The sequence below is a fragment of the Alosa alosa genome, chromosome 18 (genome assembly GCF_017589495.1).
Source record: "Alosa alosa isolate M-15738 ecotype Scorff River chromosome 18, AALO_Geno_1.1, whole genome shotgun sequence".
Classification (NCBI taxonomy): Eukaryota; Metazoa; Chordata; class Actinopteri; order Clupeiformes; family Clupeidae; genus Alosa; species Alosa alosa.
Window position 1 is genome coordinate 15,932,733 of NC_063206.1, and position 11,664 is coordinate 15,944,396.

Sequence of the window (11,664 nt, forward strand, 5' to 3'; positions counted from 1 at the left end):
GGGCCTACTGCAGACATAGTCAGGTTCTTGAAAGTCAGTAGTCCGTCTGCTACTGCTACTGATTACTTAGCTGCTCTTGACACTGCTTATGGGTCCCCTGAGAGTGGCGTCAATCTTATGACCTAATTTCGCCATGCTTTCCAGGAAGATGGAGAGAAACTTTCAGCTTACTTGTACCGCCTGGACAAGCTTCTCCATCGTGCTCTCTCTCGAGGCATTGATGCTGCGGACTTGAATCATGCACGCATTGAACAGCTATTCAAAGGTGCGCTCACCAATGATGTAGTGGCTCTGCGCATGCGGGTGACGTACAACTTGAGAGATCCACCTTCCTTTTCTCAGCTGAGTGAGAGAGGAGGAGCACTGGGTAGGAGCGAGAGAGAGTGCAAAGGTTCCTGTGACTGCCACTGCTATTGTTCCCCGGGTCCCTGTGACTGCTGCTGTCGCTGTCCCTCAAGTGTCTTTGACTCCGGTGACGTCTGAGGTGGATAGCTTGAGGAAAGAGGTTAAGGAGTTGACGTCTCTAGTGACTCAACTTTTAACCGCTTCCCCAGTCACTCCTAGCACTACGCCAGTCACGCAAAATGCTTTGAGCCAGAGTACTTTCACGGCTGTTTCCCCGAGGGTTGTTTCCTCGAGCCAGCCAAAATCTGCTGCATTTTCTCCCTTGCCTGGCATCTTTTGCTATAAGTGTGGGGTTGATGGCCACACCAAGCGAGAGTGCACAAGTTCTGAGAACCTTAGGTTGGTTAATCAGAAACTACTTAAAAGGACACGGCAGCAGGAAAACTCCCCCGGAGCTCAGTGAAGGAACGGCACAGAGCTCCATCACACAAAACACGTTCCGCTCATTGTTCACCTCCAATCAAAATCAGCCAATCGCAACTGCCATCTGGGTTAGTGGGGCCCTCGGCTGAGGTGCCCGTGCAGATAGAGGGTGTTTATGCCAAAGCTCTGCTCGATAGTGGTTCTCAGGTCACCATCTTGTATCGTAGCTTTTACAATACCTATGTGAAGCACCTGCCACTGCAGTCAGTGGAAAATCTTGAAATATAGGGTTTGAGCTCTCATCGATACCCATATGATGAATGTTTACCTCTCAGCCTTGAGTTCCCTGAAGCGGTTACTGGTGTGCCTCAAGTAGTGGACACTCTGGCTCTTGTGTGTCCTGACCCTCGGACGAACGAGGGAATAGCCATTTTGGTTGGCACGAACACTTACTTGGTGAGAGGAAGCTGTTCCATTCTTGTCGCGAACAGGTCGGAGATGGGTTTCTTAACACGCTGACCATACACCCTGTGATGAAAGAGGTTTTTGAGTCCCTTAAGCACACAGGTGTTTCGCAGGAAGGTGTGGAAAAGCATGGCACAGTGTGGTTCACAAGAGCTAAGCCTGTTGTTTTAAGGCCTGGACAGGAGCTGCAGCTCTCAGGACTGCCCAAGTTTCCTGGTGAGATCCATGACTCTTTAGTCCTTGTAGACCAGCCTGTTAGTGCTGATGGCGCATCAGCCCCTGAGCTCGAGGTTAGGTCTGAAGTCCATCCAGTCTCTGCTGTGTTGGGCCGTCGTATCATGGTAAATGTGAGGAATGTTTCTTCAAAGGAGGTTCTTGTGAAGAGAGGTAGTCCTCTGGCTCACATTTTTCCTGTTGACATGGTGCCACAGATTCCAGCCACCACCTCTAAGAATATCAGTGAACTCTCTTCTGCTTCTTTTGACTTTGGCTCTTCTTCCATGCCAGAGGCGGCAAAGATTGAGCCTGACTCTCGGAATGTTGGTAATGTGTTGGTCATTACAGACCACTTTACGAGATATGCTCAAGCTTTTCCTACCAGGGACCAGACAGCTGCCACAGTTGCGAAGACTGTGGGAAAAATACTTAATTCATTATGGGCTGCCTGCCCGTATTCACTCCGACCAGGGTAGGGATTTTGAAAGTCGGTTGGTGAAAGAGATGTTGACCATGTTGGGGGTGAAGAAGTCACGTACGTCCCCGTACCATCCTCAGGGGGATCCCCAGCCTGAGAGGTTCAATAGAACCTTGTTAGACATGTTAGGCACTTTGGAGTCCCACCAGAAGTCAAAATGGAGTCAGCACATAGCGCATCTGGTTCATGCTTATAATTGCACTCCAAATGAGACTACTGGGTATTCGCCCTATTTTCTTATGTTGGGTCGGGAAGCACGGCTCCCGGTTGATGTTTGTTTTGGTGTGTCAATGGATAACCGCTCATCCTCTTCACATTTGCAATATGTGGCAAAGATGAAGCAGGAGCTACAAGCTGCTTATCAGTTAGCTCAGGCATCTGCTGACAAGCTGAATCATAGTAACAAAGTGCGCTGTGATCAGAAGGTCCGGTATCACTGCCTCGTTTCCGGGGATCGGGTGTTGATTTCGGAACCTTGGTTTGAAAGGGAAGCAGAAGTTGGCAGATAGGTGGAGTTCTTGTCCATATGTAGTGGATAGTCAGCTTTCTGACCTCCCTGTGTACAGGTTGAGGCCCGTGGATGGTAAAGGACCCATCAAAGTGATGCACCGCAACCACATTTTGCCTTTGGGACAGGAGGTGAGATTGGGCCCCGTGGCTGATACTTCTCCAGCTCCGTGCCCAAGAGCTGTGAGGCATAGAAGGGTTAAGGAGAATCGTAGTGTTGGTGTCTCTGAAGTGTTGCCGAAGATCTTAGACAACATAGCTCTTCTGATTCAGATTCGGAATATGGCTGTTTTACTGAGGATGCAGTGGAAAACGCTCCTCTGAGTGCTAGCACAAAGGTCCGTCACCTTATACCAGAGTCCACTGCGCCGTGTGTCTCCACCCCACTTAGAGGCCCTAGGTTAGTGCACACACCTAATGATTTAGTCGCATCTCCCCTCAACACTGCTCTCCCCATCTCTCCATACAGGTCCCTTGAAGTAATAGAAGACGTAGCAGCTGCAGGCCAGGATGGTAGCTGTCCTGATGGTCCTGTAACTACCTCTGCAGCTCCCTTAGAGTCAGTGCCCCTTGTAGTGCGTAGGTCACATAGGAAAAGGAGGCCTACTGATCATTTGACTAATGGCAAACTGGGAGTGCAGAGCAAGCACACGCTAGTAGTATCACGTCTAGCATCAGAGCAGTCTTCTCATGCCTGGTGGTGTTCTTCACAGGCTCTTTGTAGTACAGGTGCACACAGGCCATTTCTTATGCTGTACAAGAATGCCATCGCACCCATAGCTGGTTTTTAAACTAGTTTATTTGTTCTTTGACTTTGTTTATTAATTTGTTTGTTTGTTTATTACCTTTGTTTTCGTTTTCACCTTATACTGTATGTGTCCCAGCATGGGGGCATGCTGTTTATTTGGTGGGGGGAGAGTGTAAGCACCTGTAAAATATGTTTATAGTGTTTATCAACGCACTGTTTAATTTTTGTTACTACAATGACCATAATGCTTTATGTTTTTGCAATATGTTGATATGGAATTTGGTACAGACCAATCAGATTTGTTTGTTCTCTGTGATTTATTTGAATTTTATATCGTCCAATGATAATTTATAAATGTTTAATGCCCGCGAAATGGTGAGCTGTCTGAACATTCGAACGCCTCAGGAGAGGAGCTGAGAGTTCAGTCCCAGTCAGAGTTCGGAGGAGCTAAGTCCTGTTTTTGATAGGCTACTCCATCAATGCCATTCTGGTGTGTAGTGCTATGCCCACTGTGAATCTGTATCTGTGTATCCTGTTTTGTCGGAGGTCTCAGGATCACTGTTATTCTGTCCACTGCTGTGTTGCGGCAGTGTTGACATTTAGAAGCTCGCGTTTTTTTGGGCTGTTGGCAAGCTAAGGCAGACGGCTAGCTAGGGGGCAGATAGCTGCTGCCGCCTTAGCTAATTCACCTCTGGGACTTGCCTGATACTTGTCGGGACTCGTTTTCTTCCTCCGGTGCTGGGCCCACCGGATGTCGACAACCATCACGGACATCTCCTGCCGCTACACTGCTGACGTTGAGGATCCTTGTTTGAGGTTGCATCTCACTGCCGCTAGCCAACGCTGCAGGGGCGCATTCTGTTCTCTGGTGCTGGGCCCACCAGAGAGCCACCACTGGCTGCGACTGCTAACGGCTAGCTTTGAGGACGACTGAGCGGTAACCAACCCCAGGGTCGGCTGCGAGCTGATTCGCCAGGTCGGGACGGTGGATCGTGAGTAACTTGAACCCACACTTACACTGTCGCACACACACACACACACGTTCTCTCATTCTCGTTTGGATCACCGGTGAGTTGGAGGGCCGTTCAGCGGTTGCTGTCCTGCCTGCAGCTCATAGAGCTGCCACTTGTGCACCACCAAGCTCCAACGGCCAGCGAAATGGGGGGTTGGGGCTATCTTTATTTTAATAAGTATGGGGTTAATACTATATTAATGTGATTATTCTTGTGATTATATGGTATGTTGTTTGTAATGTATCGCTGACTGTTTCTTTCCACACTGGTCTGTTTAGCTTAAGCTAACATAGCATTATATGTTAATCTTTAACATTACCATTCGTTAACGTTCGGTTTTATCCTAACATTACCCTTGAGTGAATTGTTCGCTCCCTGACATTTGTCAGCTTTTGGGTTGTCACGTTCACGATGTGGCTATTATTAAATAAATATTTGGGGGCCAAGCAGCGAGGACCTCATTGTGTTTAAACGTTTTCCTATTATTATTATTATATGCAATGGGAGTCTATGGCAGCCCATAGAACCGTATGGTAAAAAGTTGGGAAATTTGGCACACTGATTGGGGACGGTCCCATGATTCATGTCACCAAGTTTCATGTCGGCAACTCGAACCCTCTAGCGCCACCAACAGGCCAAAGTTGGCGCGTTCATGCACGTAACTTTTGACCTGTTGGTCCGATTTTCAAAAGTCAGGTATTGTTGGAAACCAAGCCGAAGTTCAACGCGCACCCTATGGCGTCATTTTCCGCCATGATGGATTTTTTCCGCCATTTTGGATTTCATCAAAAACACTTAAAATGTATCAGGGGTCACATACTTTCTCTGATTCCCACCAAATTTGACACAGATCATCTTCAGACCAAGCCTCACAAAAGTTATCACTTTTTGTCTTGAAGTATTACCGTTAAGCCCGTAAAAGCCAATCAAAATTTCTTGTGAAGCCGCCAAACAGGAAGTGAGCTCATATCTCAGCAACCCTTGCATGTATCAAAACCAAACTTGACTACGTTGACTCATGACCCCATCTGGTGACCTTTGACCTCTAGGGGGCGCTGTAATTCACAAACATGCCTTTTGGCCTGTAGCTGCTGCTGTGCTTAGAATTAAATTGTACTAGTGGTGTCTGGTAATACTGTGAAAGGTCCTTAGGTCAACTGAGAGCAACTTGTCACATCAATATAATTTATTCGGCCGCCATATTTGATTTGATCAAAAACACCAACAATTTCGGACAGGTCACAAATTTCATCTGATCTTCACCAAAATTGGCACAGACCATCTTCAGACCATGCCTTGTCACTTCATTTATTTCTGTAACAATTGATAGAAGCGTTCGCCCGTCACATCCAATCGAAATTTGTGGCAAAGCCGCCAAACAGGAAGTGAGCTCATATCTCAGCAATCGTTGCATGTATCAAAACACATGGTACATGGACTCATGACCCCATCAGGTGAATGCCGAAGAAATTTTGTGACCTTTGACCTCTAGGGTCACTGCAATTAGCAAAAATGCATTTTGCCTTGTAACTTTTGACGTGCTAGACGTGAAACTTGCTTTGACAGCTTATGGCCATACGTCTGATTGCAGCATTGAGCTAACAGCATTTCGTTGCCATGGTTACTCCGGCCTATCTGCTTGGCCCCCTCATTGCTGCTTGCAGCTATATTTTATTATTATATTTCTTTATATCCAGGGTGTATTGGCAATTCATTTAACTACAGTACATTCACTAGTCTGATTATTATTTTCACATTGTTATTTAAATTCTGTAGAAGTGCATAATACACTAGCCTAAGGTAAGTGTAGTATTTTTACAGTGGAGGCACCGCGCTACTAAATTTGTATTTATAATTATTCATATTCATATTTACCATTTATAATCCTACTACACAGCTATACATTTATATTTATGGTATCAGGAAGCCAATTCACTATTCCACCGCTGAGAATTCAGGATCCCGTCGCGCCATTATTTAGTGTAACTAAGTTAAGCTTTACTGTGCTGAGTGGGCACACCCGTTAAAAAAGGGGTTACATATGTATCAGAGGTGGGAAAACCTGGATTCTGAAAGTAAAAGTCCTACCATGTACTACCTGTGCACTTAAAAACAGGTGATTTTTTCCAATTATCCAATCTACCTGGTTGAAGTGTTGTGATAATTAGAATGACCAGGTTTAGTGAATGGATGAAACAAATTTGTAGTAGACTTTTACTTTCCGATGTTGGGTATTCTCACCTCTTATATAAATGAATACCAGTCACAAGACAGCAGAGGGCACTGCAAGGCACTTTTAAACATGTCACGTTATTCACACTGCATACCCTCACCAGCTTTAAAGCACTGGTGTAATGTGTTCTTGATCAAAATTCAGCAGATAAATGAACAGTAGCAGAGTTATTGGATATCTTAAGGATTCTGCCATTGATAATTCATGTACGGTATCAATAAAAAATAATTTTCACTTGTAAAGTATTTGTGGTGTCTTCAGTTCATCAGTCTTGTCTCTAGGGGAAGCGATATTGATGCTATTTACATGTGGAGAGATATGGTAGATCAGCGCTAGTAAATTTAACGTGGTGGTTGAGATTAATTCATATGTACAGAACCATAATATAAAATTGTACTCTACATGTACTAAGGCAATGCGAATATACTAAGTTTTTTTATAAGCCAGAAAGAAAATGGGCAAATTAATTCCAAATATTTTTGATGGTGTGTTTGAGGCTACAGTTGAAAACATACAGTACCAGTCAAAAATTTGGACACACCTACTCATTTGACGGATCCGTCTCTCACTTTTTTTACATTGTAGAACAAAACTGGAAACTAAGAAATAGCACATGTAGGGTTATGTTGTAAACAATGTAATGACTACATTTCTCACACTTTCTATCTCTCAACCACCTTAAGTTAGGCATTGGGAATGGTTTTCCAACAGTCCTGAAGGAGTTCCTATGCTGCTTTTCATTCACTCATGTTAATCGAGCTCATGATGTTATGATGATGCCGATAGTGTCTGAAGAATCTGATTCATGAAACATATGTCATGTACAATACCAATCAAAGGCTTGAATGAAATATATAGTCAGGTAGAACCCAGGATAGGTGTGACATAAGGTACTAATGCATTTTTTTTTGCATAAATTGATAGTTTAGGGGGTGTAGACTCAGAATCTGACGGGTGCCGCTCTTCTCAAACAGAAATCAATTATGTCAATAAAAACATGCTAAAAATGATTTCAAGTCCCTCCATAGAACATAATAACTGTAAAGCCTGGTAAGGTCACAACGCTGAAATGGTAGCCTGAGCAACAAATTGTATCAACCCTCAACAATTAGTCAAATAGACAAAGTTATAAGGAACAAAGTAGAACTTTCTCAGATTCTGAAAGCAACTATATACAGAACATGTTGCCAGGCTGGCCTTGTACACATCACAAACATCAAATGTCTCTTCCAAAAAACATTCATTCAATCAGACATTTCTCCCTCGCTGTCATCAGTATCCTCCACTGAAAGTGTAGCCATCTTCAAATTTTTATTTGCACACTGTTTACCACCTTTGCCATGGCAGTAGGTGGTGCATGGTAGTCCATCTGACTGACAGCAGCAAGAGGCCCTGGAGCATGCTGGCACTGCCTTGCATCCACAAGCAACAAGCTGTAGAACTGTTTTGGGTGCAATATCAGTGTTGCCATGAACAGGCACAGGAGGTGGGGTTTTGTCAGCTGCTCTCCACAGAAAGACTTGCAGCCATGCATGCTTGATGTGTTCCGCTGCATATTCTCTTGTTGGAGGAAGACTATTTTAGGAGGGTCTCTTTTCTTGGTGAATAGCATGTATCTCAAGTTACTGAGGCTTTCAACAGTCTTTCCATATAATAGTAGAGGCAAGAAAGGAAATCCATTCCTGCCTTCATGCTCATCAGCTTCTACAGTACTGTACATTTGTAAAATTCTTCAAATCAAGATTCCTCTTGAGCATCAAGTTTTCCCTTTGCCATATGGATATGACACACTGAAGAGCACTGCTCTCCCATGCCCACAACCATGGTTGAAGTGCCCTTGAGCAAGACCCCTGCACCTGACCCCTCACTGCTCCCCGAGTGTAGCAAGTGAACACTAGTGTGTGCTTCACCTCATGTGTGCTCATTGTGTGCTTCACCTCACTGTGTGTTCACTAATTCATGGATGGGATAAATGCAGAGACCAAATTCCTTGTATATGCAAGTATACTTGGGCTATAAACCTGATTTACATTTGTTATTATATTTATTGTTGTAATTCCAAATGATACGTCTCATTCCTTGCAATACTGGAAGAAATAATTTTCTTGATTCTGTCCTCTCCTCCTGTAATCAACTTTGCAGTTTACTCTGTAATTAAGGGGGCAAATTCGAGGACTATTATAGTTATGTAATGTGCACTGCTGACTAACTGGCAAGTACCTCACAACTCAGACTAGTTTGTATCAATCCTGGACTGTGGTGTCTGTTTTTAAAGCATTAAAAAATGTTAGGATGAAAAATATTGTTGTCTGTAATGGGGGAAAATCCAAGGACAGTTATAATTAATGTGCTAACTACCTGGGAAGTACCTCACAACATTGCTGTCTGAAATTCAGCGACTGATTCAAGGGAAATTAAAGCTAACGTGCTAACTAACCCGCAAGTTGGTGAACTAGGGTACATCAGACTTGCTATAATATTTATATTAAAATGAATTACTATTGAATGATTGTATTCCTGTATGTATTAAGCTACATGGCAGTTCCATAATTTATTTAATTTAATACCAAACATGACACGATTTAGAGGTATAAGCTATTATGCAGCAAAAAGGACCTTAAGGTCACTTTGCAAAAGGTATTTTGTTCTCTGGAGGGACCTAAACTATTTTTTTCTACTTTTTTATGGTCAAAGCTGATTTTTGTATGAAAAGAGCTTTAATTGATACCATACATGATGGGTTTATATGTTAATGTCTATTTAGATGATTTTATATGATTAAAAAAGGGCTGTGGCAGCTGATGCCATTTTAAAGAAAATGCGGAGCGGCACCAGTCAGATTCTGAAAGGACACCCCCTTACCTATCAATTTATGCAAAAAAATTGCAATACTACCTTTTGTCACACTTATGCCCAAATTCCACAAAGTTCTACCTGACTTAATATACTTTATATTGGAATCAGATTTTACAGAAGTACTGAGATGTCAGTTTTGTTCTACAATGTAAAAATAGTGAGAAAAGACGAGACGAGATCCGTCAAATGAGTAGGTGTGCCCAAATTTTTGACTGGTACTGTAAATGACTAAACCTAATAATGCATCCTTTTCTAAGAAGGTTGAGGTATGGTTTTCTGCCATTTGTTGATGCGTAGTAAATCAAAGATTCATTTGACTTTTGAGTTGTCCTAGACCCCAAATCCTGGTGTTCATCTCACAAAGTAACACTTTTGGAGAAGTACTGTTTCAGCATACAGATGGCACTCTATTGTAGACATTCAAAATAGGTGAGGAAAAAAAACAAGAGAAGTGGTGGTCTTGGGCGTAGTGGTTAAGGATCTGGGCTAGCATGCAGTAGGCTGAAAAGTTGTAGGTTCACCCCTCTTCCACCATGGTGCCCTTGAGCAAGGCACTTAACCCTGAGTTGCTCCAGGGACATTGAGCCTTGTAATAAACAGTACCCTCCAGAATTATTGGCACCTCTGCTAATGTTGACTAAAAACCGGTATAAAAAAAATCTCACAATGAAAAAAAAAATTGAAATTGGGGAAAATCACAACCTTGAAGGGAAGCAAATTTATTTTGAGAAAAAGGAAAATCTCATAAACAAATAAATATTTTTAACAAAAACACGTCGCTCACAATTATTGGCACCCCTGCTTGTAATACTTCTTAAACCTCCCTTTGCCAATAAAACAGCTTGTAATATTCCCTTATGACACCCCATAAAGTTGGAGAATACAAAGCAAGGGATTTAAGACCGTTTGTCTTAAAATCTCCCCAGATAAATCTCGCCAGATCGTCCAGATTCCTAGGTCCACACTTGTGCATTCTCCTCTTTGACTCACCCCACTGTTTTTCTATGGAGTTTTTTTTCTATGGACTGAGATGGCAATGTCTGAAGCTTGATTTTGTGTTCAGCAAACCATATTTGTTTCGATCTGGACCTTTGTTTTGGTTTATTGACCTGATGAATGATCCAATCATGACCATCCTTTGATGATACCATGATACCATGCACCTTAATTAGGTTCCCAAGGCCTTTGGAAATAAAAACAGCCCCACAATAGCACAGCCCCTCCACCATAATTCTCATTAGGCATGGGGTTCTTTTCATTATAGTCATTCTTCTATGTATGGCAAACACACCTAAAGTGTTTCTAGTTAAAGAGCGCAATTTTAGACCACACTTCCAGACACTGTAGTCAAAGTCACTGTACCATTCAGTAACTCCTGCCGTTTACATTGGTAATTAAATGACTAGACAGGCTTTTTTTGGGGACTTGGTGACCCCAAGATGATACCTTTGTCTGTAACTCTCCAACAGTGGTTCTTATGGAATTGTTTGCCTATCTTACCATCCTCCACACTGTGCGTGGGGGCAAAATGGTCTTTGTCCAAGCATGTTTAATCTTTGTTTTAACTGTAAATATAGGCATTTTCAACAAAGTACCTAGTTTTCATAGACATTTTATAACAAATGTCAACACACTTTCTTTTTATTTAAGTTTAGTGTATTATCTTGTCTTTCCCATGTTGAAAAATGACTAGAGGATTTAGCCTCTGTGTGACTTTATTTTCATACCATAGTGAAAAAGAAAGTTATGAACTACTTCTGAAAGTTCACACTCTGATTAACTTAAATAAATTGAAATTAGATAGGAAAATGCTTCTGTTTGGTTTTGTATATAAGATTTTTCAGGGGTGCCAATAATTGTGAGCAATGTGTTTTTGTTAAAAAATATTTATTTCTCTATGATCTTTTCCTTTTTCTCAAAATAAATTTGCTTCCCTTCAAGGTTGGATTTTTCCTATTTTTCATTGTGAGATTAAAATAAATCACCAACAGATTATTTTGTATACTGGTTTTTAGTCAACTTTAGCAGAGGTGCCAATAATTCTGGAGGGTACTGTAATTGACATAATGACATTGACAGATACAAGTGTCTGCTGAATGAATACATGTAAATGAATGTAAAGGCCATCCTTACAATTAGAAGGACTTTACATCACAATCATGTTTGCATGAAAGAGCGTAGTGCTTTAGAATCTTTGGTTTGCATTACTTGTTTAGAATCAAAATTATTTCTAACATGGAACAACTTTAGAGTGTCTGGTTTCTATGGGAAGGAGCAGCCGGTGGTCTAGCTGATGCCTGGTGCTTTGCTGAGTATTTACTTGTGTCTGGAGCGGGTTCATTGGTTGAAGCACCAGGAAATGGCCTCCATTGAGTGCTGA